This window comes from Ochotona princeps, chromosome 8 (genome assembly GCF_030435755.1).
Source record: "Ochotona princeps isolate mOchPri1 chromosome 8, mOchPri1.hap1, whole genome shotgun sequence".
Taxonomy (NCBI): domain Eukaryota; kingdom Metazoa; phylum Chordata; class Mammalia; order Lagomorpha; family Ochotonidae; genus Ochotona; species Ochotona princeps.
This window is the reverse complement of record NC_080839.1, coordinates 5,368,055-5,384,180: the sequence shown is the minus strand read 5'-3', so window position 1 is coordinate 5,384,180 and position 16,126 is coordinate 5,368,055. Positions and strand designations below refer to the sequence as shown.

Genomic DNA, 16,126 nt, shown 5'->3' with positions numbered 1-16,126 from the left:
GCTGGTTAGGGATGCCTGTGTCCTATATAGATGTTCCTGGGTTCAAGTCCTGACTGTTCTTGGTTCCAACTCTGCTGGTGTGCACCCTGGGAAGCCTCAGGTAACAGCTTGAACAGTTGTTCATGCCACCCATGTAGGAGACCCAAATTGAGTTCCTGTCTTGTGGCTTCATCAGGGTTCTGCCCTACATGTAGTGGCCAGACTTGTTCTTTCTCTCCGCTGTCCTCTCTTCCCCTGCTTCCAAATAAAATAGTAATTTAGAAAATTGAGCAGCTAAACAAACTGTCACACGAAGCGTACATGAAAAGGGTGTGTCTTCTACACAGCCACTCAAGCGATTCCCGTGGGATGAGAGTATGGCCACTGTTCCCAGGTAAGGGAGGTGCTACTGCAACGGAGGGAAAAAGGACAGCCCCAAGTCTGTGCTGAAGTCAGGGAGTTCCTCCTGTAGGTGGGGGACTGCACTGTTGTAAAGGGCATGCGGCCTTTTCTGAGGAAGCTTCCATTCGGTCATTCTGCCAAGTAGAGGCTAGCAAAAGCAGTGCCCATGGAGCAGACTTGGAGTCCTTGGGTAAGATTTTCACCTGCGCATGTCTTTTGTGGGCTATTTCAAGCTTTGATCTCCCCCCCACTCTCTCGCTTAATCACACACACACACACACACACACACACACACACACACACATCCCAGAAAGAAAACCATGTTTACCAAGAAATTAGGAGACTGTAGCCCTGACCAGGAATATGAAGACCTTGGCATCCTCACCTTCAGGAGGGGGATGGGTTGTCTTGGGAAGGTCATGTGTACCCTCACTGAGAGCTCAGAAGCCCATTCTCCAAGTGGCTGATCATTTCCACATGAGCAGTGGAGAGCGCTCGCTTCTCCAGGAGCCCCCAGGAGAGGGAACGCCCTCTTCCATCCAGAGCGGCCAGGTCCTGTGCAATAGTATGATAGATTCGAGTTGCATCAAGCTGCATTCACTGGGGGAGGAGAGGGGCCAAGAGCGCGGGTGAGGGGAGCTATGACCCAAAGGCCAGCCTCTGGGATGGGAGTCATCTCAGTATGCCATGCCCTCTGTGTGTGACACGCTGTCTCAGGAGCTCCCTGCATCGATGGTTTCACAGCCCAGTGAGGCCTGTGTGAGCACAGCTCCGCTACACCCTCCTGCTCCAACAATCATCTGCTAGGAATTACAACTCCAATGCTCAGAGAAGAGAGAGCCAGGCGCATGATCACATTTTTCTGAAAATTTGCTTTTTTTTTTTCCTCTGTAATCTCCATCTTCTTTTTTCAATCAACTGATTTGCAAATAGGCCTGACTTCAAAGACCTTGTTGGTCAGCTTTAGCTGTATATAACGTAAGGAATCATCCGTGGTATTGTTATTACTATTATTTAATCTCATCTTTCTATCTTTCCAATAGCATCTGGACGATCTTTCAATTCTTGTCTGGTGATAATAAAATCATTAAAAAATGTACCAGAACCCTTTTGCTTATCTCTGTGCCATTTGGAACATATGTGGATAAATTGAACACCACTTGCTCACTAGGTTTCTGCTTTAACTCGCTGCCTTGTTTTCATAAGTCCCGTTTGAATTCAGGCCCTGACAATGCTGGGCATCTGAGCTAACCATGGTGCCGAGAGGTACACATCGCTGCCCTCCACATGACCTTGATCTAGACAGAAAGCCACAATTGGCCCAGCACATTGTTGTGGCTTCAATGACCTGGAGACTGAGGTTGTCTTTGTTGAAGATTTTCTGTAAGGTTCCAAGTTGATTTTACAGCAATCACGGCCACCCCTGTTGGGGCATTTCACAAACAGCTCCAAGATGACCATGGGAGGTAGGGCTATGCTATTGGGACTAGTAGCTGAAATATCTTAGAGTGTCTGTCATAGATCAAAAAGCATCTTGCCCTTTCGTGGAAGCCACATTGCCAGCCTGTTCCAGCCGCAGCAGAGAGGGGAGGAGTTCTGACTCATCTCAGGAGAGGGTTCCCTGAACGGTGGGGAAGACTGTTCCACACGGAGTTTCTCCAAAGCTTGAAAGGTTGTGTCCCCAGCCTATCATTCAAAAAAGTTTGCAAGACCTTTTTAAGAAAACAATTTAAACCCAGCTGCCCTCATCGATCAGTGATTTGATTTTGCTTTGTTAGGAGGGATTTGTAATCTGCTTTTAAAATGTTTTTTGTTTCTGGCCTTCTTTGATAGCGAGTTCTGCCTGAGGCAACTTCTCAAAAACTTGTCACTGGAGCTTTCAAGTCGGCGTGAAAAACTGGAATAATTTGAATTTGGATCTTTCCCTCTCGAGCCACCCTCTCCCCTCCTTCCCGGCTGTAAACAGATGGAAATGTGGAAGGCTCCTAAGAAGTTTTGCATCAAGTTGTATCAGACCTAGCAGCAAAATCATTTGTCTTTTAAAAATGGTGGTGGACATAACCTAAGAGAGAAAACTGGTTGTATATAATTAGGGAGCGCCAGTCAGATTTCGTTTTCTTTGGGTATATTTCAGTGAATCTCAAAGAATAAACCATTTCTTTGTATCTGCTGCAACTGAAAAATAAATTTCAACACAAGGTATCCAAATTGTAGTGAAACATATGTGACCGAGGTTGTGGGACAGGTTACTCACAGCTGACTGGGAAAGTGGCAGCTGTGCCTTCCTGGGCACCACCATGATCCGGTACTGTCATGTCTCGGTAGACTACCACAAGAGTGACTGTTTCATGATCAACGTTTGAATTAAAGAATGGAAACTGTATTCCTAATCCAATGAATCATTCTGGGTACTTCTCAAGCTTACAGAACCCAAAAGCGCTTGAGAGCTGTCTGCTCTTCGATTTTCTTGATGCAATGCACACACGTGTTATGTCTTCACAACATGTGTGTATGCCTGCACATGTATGATCTCTGGGAGTTTCTTTCCTAAGAAACGTAATATGTGAGGAAAACACATGTTTCAAATGGTACTTCGCTTCTTGCTCATGCATTTCCATAGGTCATTACGGAATGTTTACGGGTCCTGCATGAAACAACTTTACACCAAAGAAGAGGGTAGCATATCGTCATTGTTTATAAAAATGACAGCTCCTAATGGACCCTATTAGCTTCAACACAAACTATTAAATCCCCTTCATTACAGTTTTCTGTGTTCTGTTTCGGCATCTCGTTAGCTCTGGGAAGTAGGTGCAAACTCCTAAGGAAACATGAGACACATTGAGACGATTAGAGAAGATGGTTCTCAGATAAGCCCCGGGAGGATGTTTTTCTTGGGCTGCTCACAAGCATTTTGAAAGAGTCGTGTTCCAGGTTTGAGGTCCCGTGTTTCTTCCTCTTAAACTATGAGCAGCTACAACACATGACCTACTTGTGTAGGGCCCTGTAATGATTTCCTTCCTTCGGAGGCTTCAGGAGTCCTCCTTCTGCCCTGTGAAAAAAGGCACAAATATTTTAATCCAAGCAAAATGCTGAAGCAGGTTTTGTTGGTTTCAGGGAAGAAACTCAATACAGCTCCAGCGCTGAGTGTAAGGCCTCAAATTGGAGCCATCTGGGCTGCACAGGGGGCTCTGAGACCTTTGGGGAAGGCCGAGACAGCCTTGCCTAAGGGCTGCGGCCCATACACCTGCAGAGCCCGCCTGCATCTTGGCAACCGTGAGTTCGCTCACCCAGGAACCAGCACTGCAGCCTCATGTGTGCAGGAGTCTCACTGCCCGACACTTACATTTAGGGCCCTGATGGAGGCTAGGGTGACAAATGCCCAGGTGCTGACTTACTAGGTAAATCCTCCTGGCAGCAAAAAGACTGCCTCGCTCTGTTTTGGAACGTATCTGACACAAACCAGACAGAAACACATTTCCTCATTTTTCCTTCTTAGCACTCAATGAGGAAAGTACTTGGGAAGCTAACAGTTGGTCTACATCATGTTTTCTAGAGTTAGCCTCAAAGCCAGAGGGACACGGGGTGTTGAAAAGAGCAAGACATGGAGGTTGACATCATCCACATTTTTTCAAAAAGTTTTGTTTAGCGAATCATAATACTTGCTGGTTCATCTTAGTTTCCAACTAAGTAAAAGGACTTTTCAAATGTGGCTTTCATATCTAAATATGGAAGACAGGTCAACTGCCCGTAGAAATCATTTTAAAGTTATTTAAAAATATTTTGTATTGCATCATCTCAAAGGTACCAATCCATTTCTAAACAGAAAGGATGAGAACCTGGGCTTAAAGTCAAAGACCAGAAATTTCATCATGGTATTTTAAAACCAGCTTGGGATATGTTTTCTGGAAAGAAAATGGGACATAAAGAACAGATTGAAATTGCAGACAAGTTGTCTCCTCGATAAATATATTTTCCAAATGCTGGCTGATGAGGGAAAAAAAAATCATTCTCTCAACTGGGCTGTAAATTATTTATTGTGATTAGAAGTGTTAATGATTCCAGCGTGCCCATTAAAGAGACCCTAACAACATTTCCAAAGCTGACGTTCTGGGAGACAAGAGCCCCCTAACCACAAGCAAGGAAGAGGGAGATTTATTGAGAAATCAACAGAAAAGACAGTAATTCAGGGACAATCAGGTGGTTGAAGTTTGAGCTTAGTGAAATCCATAGAACTGTAAATTTATCAGCCTTCTTTTAACTCCTAAAATGAACCAATGGACCACAGTTCCATGCTTACTAAAAGCACATTTATTTGTTTATTGTAAGTAACTTGACTGACTGATGAGAATGACAAAGTCAAGTAGATGATACAGAATACTTCCCAAAGTTCATGGAAAATGGACTTAATAGAAAAGCTAAAGAGTTTCAAAATCCACACATTGAAGACACCCTCAGCTACTAGAAGTGCGTATTAATTATGGAAAAAAAAAACTCTGCCTGCCTATTTGTTTTTCGCCAAAATAAATTTACCTTTTCATTCCATTTTTGCATGCACTTGCCGAAGTATCTCTGAGATTAAAAGTTTGTATATTTTTAACATAAAGAATTGTCAGCAAGAATACATAATTTTTTTTTTCTAATTCTAAGAGTGAAAAGAAGCATTTCAGAACAGTATTTATAAGTAGCAACGCTCACAGGGTGGCGTTTTCAGGATTTCCATTGATATCCGAGGTGGAGAAACCAGGGCCGTGGTTGCCTCCGAGATGTTCTCACGGGTTCCTTTCTACAGGAGCCCATAAAGACCCTGATTTGGGCTCCTCCGTGCCACCACTGCCCCCCTTTCCAAATGTATATGAATCTACATTTTTACCCAAGTCTCTATTCTCTTTGCTCTTGAGATGGCTTCACACTCCTACCCACACACCCAGCTGCACCCCGAGTTCTAGTCCCACCCCCTAGCCTCCCCCGGCAGCCCGCACCACGGCTCAGCACTCCCCCTCTCCACTTCCTGTGCAGAGCCAGCCAGCTGCAACTGGGAAAGGCCCAAGCCACCCTGAGCCAGGTGAACATCAGATGGCTAGCCCAGTGTGGGGCAGCTTCCAGAAGGCGCTCCCTGCTGTGAAAAGCCATTATTTTGTTACCTTTGATAGGCCTTGGGTTTCTCTAGCAAACACTGGCATAATCTCATTCATGTCGCTCTGGGCGGACGCCCATGCCTGGTACCAGGGCCAAGCCTGCCCGCAACTCCAATGAATTGGTATAAAAGCCCAGATTCAGAAATGAAGAAAGTGTGTGCTGTGTCTTCATCGGACTTGGTAAACGCAGGGTTTACTGTCATCAGTCTGGTCCCGGAGTGGAAGCAATGGCTCCGGCGATCACTAAGCCGCACAGCCAAGTTTCTGAGGGTTTTATTTGAGGAGTGCCCTTCTCTGCAAATGAAAACTGATCAGTCGCAGCCACACCTGCGTGAGAGAGGTGAGCCCACCCTGCTCTCGGAGAGGGAGGAGAGTCAGGAGTGATTTATGAACTGGGAAAGTACTTCTGATCCCCCCCCCTCCAAAAATATATATATATTTGGCCCAACCGGTCAGGAGGTGATGCGCACTGGCTTCCCAGCCCTTGACTGCCAAATCTTAACTGCTTCAAAACATACAGAAACACCGGATTAAAACTAGAATAAAAATCTCCAGTTGCCTTCAGTAAACCACAGCACAAGGGTGGGAAAACGGTGCCAGGTTGCAGTTTAAGTATAGTTACTTGGCGCCTACTGAAAGCCCTGTTCCCTTCCTGTCTAATAATTAATTCAATTTTAAAACCCCAAGGATCTGGACTCAGCACCCGCCGCACAAAGCAGTACAGAAACAAAATGCTTCCAGAACTGGAGAGGGGTGGGGGATCCAGGAAGAAAGCATCTAACATTTCAAGAAACATCACCACATGAGGCCGCCTAGCGGGGGGGTGGGGCTGGGAGGCGGAAAGAAACAGGGTGGAGAAATCCAAAAATCAAATACAAAGCAAGGTTATTCACGGCCACTGGCACCAGGATGGGGAGAGGTACAGCCAGCCGGAACCCATCCATTCAGGAAGCGGGGCCGGGTGCCTGCAGGCCGTTGCGGACTGGACGGGGTAAGGGACTCAATCTCTGAAAAAGGGACCCAGCCCTGCTCTCCATCAGTGGCCACTGCTCCTTAGTCGGAGTGTGGCTGTGGGGCCTTTTGGGACCAAAGCCGGGCTGGGGCTCCTGCCCCAGCTTCTCTCACTCTCCTGCCACACCCACCACCTCTCCACCGTGCCTTCACCTGAAAAATGGCTGGATAGTGCATACACACACAGACGCATGCGCGCACACACACACAACACACACACGCGTGCACATGCACACTCCTACACAAACACACACAGAGTTGAAGGGAAGAGGGAAAGGACGTGCATCAACAACACAAAACTGAGCAAGTTTCTAGAGTTCAACATTCCGCTGCGGAACTTCACCCAAGACAGTAGCAAGCAGCCCACCTCCAGTGGGAATCGGGCTCTGTGGTGTTTACAAACTGTGGAACTGCTTTCTTTCTCCAAATGGGTGGATCCAGCACAGACAGCAACACAGTGTTGATGCTTAGAACTGACAGGAACTGATAAAAGCATACCAAGTCTCTTACAAGGCCCAGGATGAAAGAGGGGGTGTCTCCCAGTGACGCCATGTGGAGTCGTCTCCAGCTGTGGCATGGAGACGCCAGCATGCCTCTGCACCGCAATACGGTACACACCAGCAACGAACAGATTAATTAAACGAAATGAAGGCCCGAGTGGCCAAAAGGAAAGAAGAAAGCTATTTAAACACCAAATTGTGTTTACTTTTGGCTTATTATTATTATAAAGAAGACGTGGCATCGAACACTCATGCATATCCTCTGAGATCGTAATCGGGAATTTTGAAAAAGACATTCACATAATTAAATGGTTGAGCTGAACAAATGATGACCTGAGTATCTTTCTAATCCTTAAAAAGGGATGTTTTTATACTCCACACTTACCGAAACCGTGTGGGTTTTCTTTATATCTTACCATATACACAAATTAGTCATAAAGTGGTTAAAGTATGCTTCAACGGCGTGTCTCACATCTCGTATTCAGATGGATGGTGTTGCTCTGAAATGCAATAACTGTCTTGAAAAGCAGTTTTTGCATTCCTCTTGACTGATGTCTGAAAGCTGAATCCAACCTGGGTGTCAGTTACTCAACAGTTTCAAGCCCGGAAGGTCAATACGGTTTCTCTGTTTTGGGGTCAGTGAACGTCTAACTGCCATCTGCCGCTTCTTTCTTCCTTTCTTTTTCCTTCTCCATCTTTGTTTGTTTGTTTGTTTTCATTTTGAGTTCAGTTTCTAGCTAATGTGCCTATTTTCTTGCAAAGCTCATATTGGTTCATGTGGGTTGATGAGGGAGCCAATCTCAAGCAAATGAACTAGCCACCCTGTCCCTGCATCTCCCGATCTGTGAAATGGAGACGATTTTGCAGGGCTGTTCTAGGGGTGTAAGGGCAGAGTGCATGGGAGCTGGCTGCTGGCTGCCTCTTCTCCCAGGTGTGTGAACTATGGCCCTTCCTCACTTGGCCATGATTTTCCTCGTATGCTTAAATGTAAATATATAATATCCTTGATATAGACCGAGTCCTCATATGCCTTTTTTCATGTTTTGTTTTAAAGATCTGCTTATTTATTTGAAAGGCAGAGTTCTAGAGAGAGAGATCTTCAATCTGCTGCCTTGCCCCACAGATGGCTACAATGGCCAATGCTGAGCCACACTGAAGCCAGGGAGCAAAATCCAGGAGCTTTAGCCAGGTCTCTTGCATAAGTGCTGGGGTCCAAGACCCTGGGCCATTATCTACTGGTTTCCCCGGCACATGATCAGGGAGCTAGATCAGAAATGGAGCAGCTGGGACTCCAGCCTGTGTCCATCTGTGATTCTGGTATCTCACGCAGGGATTTAAGCCACTGGACCATAATGTCAGCATCCTCCCACCCTTAAGTTTATAAAATACATGAGTTTTAAAGAGTAGTTGAACCCATTATATTTGCAAGCCATAGGGAAAGAGCTTCCTAAGTGAACAGAATGGCAAATTCTTTTGTGGTAGGAATAAGTTTCTGTCAGCTTATCTCCTAAAAAGAAAAGAAAGCAAATCCAGATATTTCCATGGGGTCTATTGTAGGAGGATGAGACTGGCCTCTAAGGCAAGTCAATCCACTGCATGGCCCGGTGCACACAGCTGGACGCACTTAGACAAGTTACAGGCTCAGGCACAAACCCAGGGCCAGTTCACACCACTGCTGCTGAGGGAGGAGTTCGTGTGCCTCTCCAAGTGCACTGTGCCAACCACACAGGGCACCCTACTGTGGGGAGCGGAGGGAAGACGCGCAACAGCCCACTCTCAGCCAGTACAGACTGAGGTAGTGCTGAAGTGGAACCATGAGTTAACCACACAACAGCATTGGAAAGGCCTGTGCTTTCCTCCAGCTCCAACTGACTCCCTGTGAACGATGTATCCACTGACATTGGGGCATGAGCTAAGGCACGGACCTCACTCTATATGCAAGTAAGTACTGTTGGTCCTCATCCAAACTGGATTTTTTTTTTAAAAAAAAAAATGTTTATTCATTCTCACTCAAAAGGCAGATCTACAGAAAGGAGAGACAGAGAGAAAGCCAGATCTTCTATCTACTCGTTCACTCCCCAGATGACAACACTGGGAGCTGAGCCAATCCAAGGCCAGGAGGCCAGAAACTTCCTCAGAATCTCCCATATTCGTGCAGGATCCCAAGGGCTTGGGCTGTCCTCTACTGTTTTCCCATGCCATAAGCAGAGAACTGAATCTGAAATGGAGCAGCTGAAACTAGAAACTGCACCTATATGGGATGCTGACTTTGTAGGCAGAGGATCAGCCTATTGAGCCATCATACTGGCCCTCCATCTTGGCTTTCTAAATCACAGGATTGGGGTATGCACCTGGAAGATTAGCATTCAGGGATGTACCACATGCCCTGAAAAGGACGTGTAGAAGATCACCCCTGAATGTCTGCCTGCTTAGCCCATGGTCATAAGCACACGCACACTGTGTCCCCAGGGGAACCCCCCGACCATAGTCTCGGCTGACCAAGACTTCAACCTGGTCTGTTCACTGGGCATGCCGTGAGAGCAGTGGGCTGCACCCCAGTCTGTCTTCTCTGTCCTTGGACGAGCTGTGCTGGAACTTCCTTGATGAGCAACTCTAAGAAGTCAAGTACGATCCACAGCCTAACTGCCAGCCGTGACCTAAGGCATAGCTTCTAGTTTATGTGCTAGCTTATATGCTCAAGTGAGTCACAACCTGCCTGAGGCACAGCTTCCAGCCCGCAAGAGGAACATGACCTGTAACTTGGTTGAAGGGTCCAGAGAGATGGACATGTCTTCAGGCCAGTTACAATGTCATTGTTGGTGGGGGGACTGTCGAGGCTGCCCTTGCTTCTGCCTTCCCCTTTTCTTAGTCTATATAAGTTTGTACTCACTTTACGATAAACGGGCGCATTCCATCAAACTGTCCCAGGTGGTTGCACAGCTGAAGAACACGGTGGCCTCATCCTTCAGTGGTCTTGGGGCCCGCCGGCAAGAAATCACCCCAAAAACTAAAGAGTTGACCTCACGATTAAAAGTGGATGCGCAGCTTAAAAGTTATCAACACACAGTTAAAATACTGTGGCATAAAATTAGCAGATAAAACAGGAATAAAAGGCAAATGGCACAACTTCTTCTTAGGCCATTTATGACCCTCCTTTGAAGAGGGTGCACTTGGTACAGTACTGAATGATCATCCTGGAGTCTCTCAGCTGAAAAGCAGGAATTTCAGCCTTAGCTGCTTGCCTGGACGAGAACCTAAATTGATACATGTCCATCTCTTAGTAGAATAGTCAGCAGTTACCAAATTCTCAGTTTCTACCAGCAGTCATTATGAATCATGTTCAACCAAGGAGCACCCCCCTAACTATTATATAACTAGTACTACCAGATAAAGATTCTTTTTTCCTCTGTGTAGAACTGCCATTAACAATGCCACCGACTGTGCGACTTCACAGAAGTTTGTTTTCTCACGGTTCTGCAGATTGCAAATGTAAGGTCAAGGTGCCAGGAGGCTTGTTGCCTTCTGAGGCCCCGCCCACCGGCTTGCAGCTGCCTCGTTCGTCTGCAGGTGGTCCCTTCCCTTTGCCTGTCAGTGGCCTCATCTCCTCTTACAGGGACACCACTCAGCTGGGGGTTAGGACCCAACGACCTCATTTAACCCTCATTATCTCTTTAAAGACCCTACTTCCAAATACACTCCCAATCTGAAGTCCTGAAGGTTAAGACTTTAACCTGTGAGTTTGGGGGACACACAATACAGCCCATCACAGCCCCCATATACCAGTAAAAGCACAGCTTACAGTAAGCAGCTTAAAATACCGGCAGGTGTTATAGTTTAACAGATTAAGCTGCCACTTATCAGAGTACCTTAACCCATCCAGCTTCCTCTTTCTACCCAGCTTCCTGCTCAGGCACGCTCTAAGAAGCAGCCTATGATGGCTCAAGACCTTGGGTCCCTGACACCTAAATGTGAGACCTGAATGCATTTTCTGGCCCCTGGCTTCCTCCTGGCCCAGCCCTATCTGTTGCAGACATTTTGAGAATGAACAAGTAGATATCTCTCTCTTTCTCTCTGTCTCTCCATCTTTCAAAAAAAATGAACTTGAAAAAAATAATAATAAAAACAACAGAAGCTAAGGTTTGTAGCCATGGCTATAAACATGAAAGAAAGCATGAGGAAGCAGGCTGTACTCAGACCCAGACATACTTGCCCTGAGATGAAGCGCATGGCCTCTGACCACTTCTCACTGAGGGATGGGATCTTGTAGTTAGAAGAAAGTTAAAAATCAGACAACGGTGGGGTCTACTCGAGCACTGGCTTAACAGTAAGGTGTGATGTCTTTGCACACTCAACTCACAACGCCTTGAGAATAGGAACCATCAGTAATCTGCTGGAACCTGGGTTCATTCAAGCCAAGGAGGAAGCCAATGCGAGGCTTTGGGCTTTGATGAGCTTGGCTCACCACTTCACTTTGTGAGCTAGCAATCTGTAGCCACGAGGAGTGTTGGACAAACGCAGCTCTCCTGTGGGTGCGGTCATTGGTGACTAATGAGTGCACCTGTTTCCTGTCTTCTCCTGACTATCTCCCTGTAACATCCCATCCGCTACTACCTTTTGCTGCCGTGGCTCTGTTGTCATTACTCTTGTGCAAGAGAGGATGAGGTCAGCTATTTCAGTAATTTCTATTTTTGTAGCAGATCTGTTGGACAGCAAGTTGAGCTGCTACCTGCAACGCTAGCATCCGTAAGGACACCAGTTCAAGTCCCAGTTGCTGTTCTTCCAATCCGGCTCCCTGCTAATGCACCTGGGAAGGCAGCGGAAAACGGTCCAACTTCTTGGGTCCCTGTCACCCATGTGGACGACCTGGCTCCTGGTGCCAACCTGGCCTGATCCCAGCCATTGCAACCATTGGAGGAATGAACCATTGGATGAATGATCTCTCAGTGTAACTCTTTCAAATAAGTCATGAATGTATAATAAACCAATTTGTATTTTACATCTGTTAACTTAATACATTTAGAAGCATATTGATGTTCCTTTCAAATGTTTCTCTTTGGGGTAATTTTATGCTCTCATTTAGGAATTTGATGAATATGTCAGACCAGGAAGGCATTTGAACAGCAAGTAATTTCATTAGATATTGTTCATCACATTGCTTGAACTTGAAGCTTTCAAGAAAAATTAAAATGAAAAAAAAGAGAGAGAGAGAGAGATGGAGACAGGGGATTGGTTATTAACTCCACCTCAGGGTGACTTCTCTTCAGGGGCAATTAAATAGCGGCTCTGGGCTGTTAACTTTAGTGGCTTTCCTGGCAGGTGCCTAACTCTTCTTCAAGGATGGTCTCAGTTCAGATCAGCTCTGACTGGACGTGATGATCCCGAGGCTGCCCCTGCAAAGCCGAATTTCTTCTGAAACGGTAGATGTGACCACATCCCCATGCTCTGACCTTTCCTCTTTAAGAGACAAGTTTTGCATTACCAGGTAAATGCCTTTTCGGTGGAATTCGCATGGAACGCTGGGGCCATCCTGTGGTCAGTTTGGTTTAAGACAACCAGCCGACTGTTTCAGGAACAACCCTGACAGAAAGCAGCAAATTTCCCACATAAATCCTAGTTTGTTGCGTAAGACCAAAAAGGGGGGTGGGGGAAAATGGAATACGAATTCTTGCACGATGAAGAACCAAAACATCTCTTTTTGTGAACACCACAATTGTGCAATGAATGTGGATGGAGCAAGTTCCAGCAGTGAGTAATTTTTGTTACGGGCAGATAGCTCGCAGAAACAAACTACAGCTTCATCTGAACAGGGAAGCATGCCATGTCGCCAGGCATGGCTCCTCCAGGGTACCTGACCCTTTCCATCTGCGACAGTGAGCTCGTTGTACCTTGGCTCCGCTTCCAGTCCTCGCAGGAGACAGCCTATTGCAAAAGAGTGCTCAGCGTGGCTTAAAGGGGAAAGCAGTGGGTATTTTGGCAGTTTCACACCACAGATCATGCACCAGTGACACTAAATTGAAGCCATTTAGTTGTAAATGTGATATCGCAGTTGACGGCTTCCTTGGCAGAGTGCTGAGCCTCCCACATTGAACAGAGGCAAAGACAAGGAACTCGGGGAGAAGAACCAGCCACCAGAGCAGCGGACCACGGAGGCTCATAAAGCATTTGTCGGTCATTTAGCCTCCTAACTCAGCTCAGCACGCAGGGTACCAGGAGCAAGCAACCCGCTTGGTGGAAGCAGCGGAGAGCAGGCAATGGAGTTTATGTTGTTCCCCTGTTTATTAAAAACGGATGGGAGCACTTGACAGAAAAATCAAACTTCTGGTCATGGCTCATTAATCCCCGTTGTATCTGTCAGGGGTGTGTGCTCGGTGTTCCAACAAGCCTCCGGAAGCGAGATCACCGCTGAGCTTTGCAGCTCGCCCTCGTTGGGAATGGAGTGAGATGCCAATCATCTAGGATAAGAGACAGAACCCCAAGTTATTTTTAACCCACCTTCTTCAGCGGTCATTAAATATAGCTGAGTTGATTTAAGAGAAAAATGATTATGGCTAATAATTTTATGGCCCATATTTATCATGGAACTTGCTATAGGAGTAGCAGGGTAGACGTGAATAGAATAAAACCCAATATTGGAGACAGAGCTCTGGGGCGAGTTTTGCCAACCCTGTCACAGGCCCATATGCTCGCTGAAGTGTAGCTGCCTAAGAAATAACCTCTGGCCTTCCCAGCCAGATTTGGAGATCAGAGTGTGGTCAACCCAGACTGTTTACATCAACCCACCAGACAGGATCAGCAGTGTTCCAACCCCTCTGTTGGGAACAATGATCAATGATAAGAAAATGCACCTTTCAGAGTCATCCCCTCTCCCAGAGCCTGCTGTATCCTCACAGCAGAGGAAGAAACACAGGCTTTCAGGATCACTCAAGGGCTAGAGCACTGAGGTCCACATTTCTGACCCCCGCCCCTGATGGCCTCTCTTTTTCTGGAGAAGAGGTGTAAGGCACTAGTGTAGCAGACACCTCAGTGTTTCCCAAGGATTAAACGAGATAACGCATGGAAAGCTCTTGAACCCAACTCCCGGCACAGAGACACTCAGTAAAAGTTGTTCTTGAAATTGCAGTCAGAAACAGCCTCTCCCTCCTCCTCATGCCAAAGGGCACTCTTGGCCCTAAGTTGTGCTCTCTGCACATGATATTGTCAAGCTGTACAGCAGAAACTGGTGGGGAAGGCAAAGGGAGGGTAGAGAAGGGTCTTGCTAGGTCAACTATTCCACTTGTTGGAGCAATGATTGCACTAATATTTTGTTTTTATGAGAGGAGAGAGAAATTATTCCTACCTGCTGGCTCACTCCCATAAGGTCCATGAGGGCCGGGACTAAGCTGGATGAACACCAGGAGCCAGGAACTCAATGCGGTTTCCCATGTAGGGTGGAGGAGAGCCAACTACTTGAGCTGACACTGTTGCTCTTCAGGGCACACATTTGTAGGAAGCTAGAACTGGGAGTCAGTGGCAAGAATTGAACCATGACCCTCCACTGCTGGAAATGGGCGTTCACCTGACCTTTCTGCCTCCCAAACTGACCCACACACACCTCTTTTTTGGTACAATACTCAGCACCAAGTATTGTGTGATAGTGATAGCAAATGAACCAACACCAGGAGTTTACAAAGCTCCTGTAGAAAGTGTGTTATATGAAAAGTTGCGCGAAATTTCAAATTTTTTTTGGCACCAGAACAAATTAGTCTTTTTTTTTTTAAGATTTATTATTATTATTGGAAAGCCGGATATACAGAGAGGAGGAAAGACAGAGAGGAAGATCTTCCATCCGATGTTTCACTCCCCAAGTGAGCTGCAATGGCCGGCGCTGCGCCGATCCGAAGCTGGGAACCAGGAACCTCTTCCAAGTCTCCCACGCGGGTGCAGGGTCCCAAAGCCTTGGGCCATCCTCGACTGCTTTCCCAGGCCACAGGCAGGGAACTGGATGGGAAGTGGAGCTGCCGGGATTAGAACCGGCGCCCATATGGGATCCCGGCTTTCAAGGCGAGGACTTTAGCCGCTAGGCGACGCCGCCGGGCCCCAAATTAGTCTTTTAATTTCACTTTACCGTAAACTCGCTGCAGCCCTCTTGTACTATGAGAAACAGGAAGAGCTAGCAAAACAGGACGGAGTTCAGATGCAGAGGAAGTCCCCCTCTTGAGATCACTCTGGAAGACGGTCAGGTGCTGAATGTAAGTGGTAGGACCATCTCCCAGAGGACATTCCAAGGGGAGAGACTGTCAGCAGGGAACTGAGGACAAGATACTCAGACACTAATATAGGAAAGACTATTAGGACACCTGCGGAGCCTCTGCTGGAATCTCTGCTCCATAAGGAGGAGCACAAATATTCAAGGACTGCTTTGCACAGAAAGCCTTAGCCTGCTCATCTCTGCACCAGTTCACTCCACCCCAAGAGGTTAATCCAGATCTGGGAATCTAATTAACCATGTGGTTTTTATTTATGTTACAGCCCAAACCTGTCTGCCCTTCCCCTTCTGCCTGGGCCAGGTCTTACGAATCCCAGGACTGGGGGCAGCTGCGTCATAAAGGAACATCGCCACTGTGAGCCATATTTTCAATTTTTATTAGCATTTCTTATTTGCCCACAGCCTGATTTCTTTTAGGCCTGACATAATTTGCATGATTGAGTTAATCCAAGTGTGAAATGCAGTAGGGACCTGATTCAATGGGTGGCAGGAAAGGCAGCATTATGAGGACATAAAGGAGAGGGAACCGGCTCGGCCCCCACACCTGCAGGTGCACACAGCACAATGGGACGCTCAAACTGATCCACAGGACAGGAGGATGCACCAAGAACGAGCTGTGTGCGCTCGACCCAGGAAATGCATTTTTCAAGACCCTTGTTCACAAACTATTTCTTGGGACGGGTGCTGCATCAGAGGCGTGCGAAATCCCACCCTTCAAATGGTGGCCAAATCTCTCTGCTTAACTTCTCCCGCACTCCTTGTAAAATGACCAATTCTCTCTCTCTCCCCCTTTCTCTGTCTGCTTCCACCCAGCCATCACATACGACCTGTTTTCCATCATCTAATTCCTATAT

At 46.8% G+C, this 16,126-nt stretch overlaps 1 long non-coding RNA gene across 1 annotated transcript in view; it reads right to left on the bottom strand.

Moving 5' to 3' along the window:
* Positions 1-2,484: 2,484 nt before the first annotated feature.
* The window catches only part of LOC105942314 (uncharacterized), a 36,645-nt gene continuing 23,003 nt past the window's right edge, over positions 2,485-16,126 (bottom strand). The window contains exon 2 of the long non-coding RNA XR_009245883.1: positions 2,485-3,430. This is a non-coding gene — a long non-coding RNA (uncharacterized LOC105942314). The remainder of the gene's footprint in view (positions 3,431-16,126) is intronic.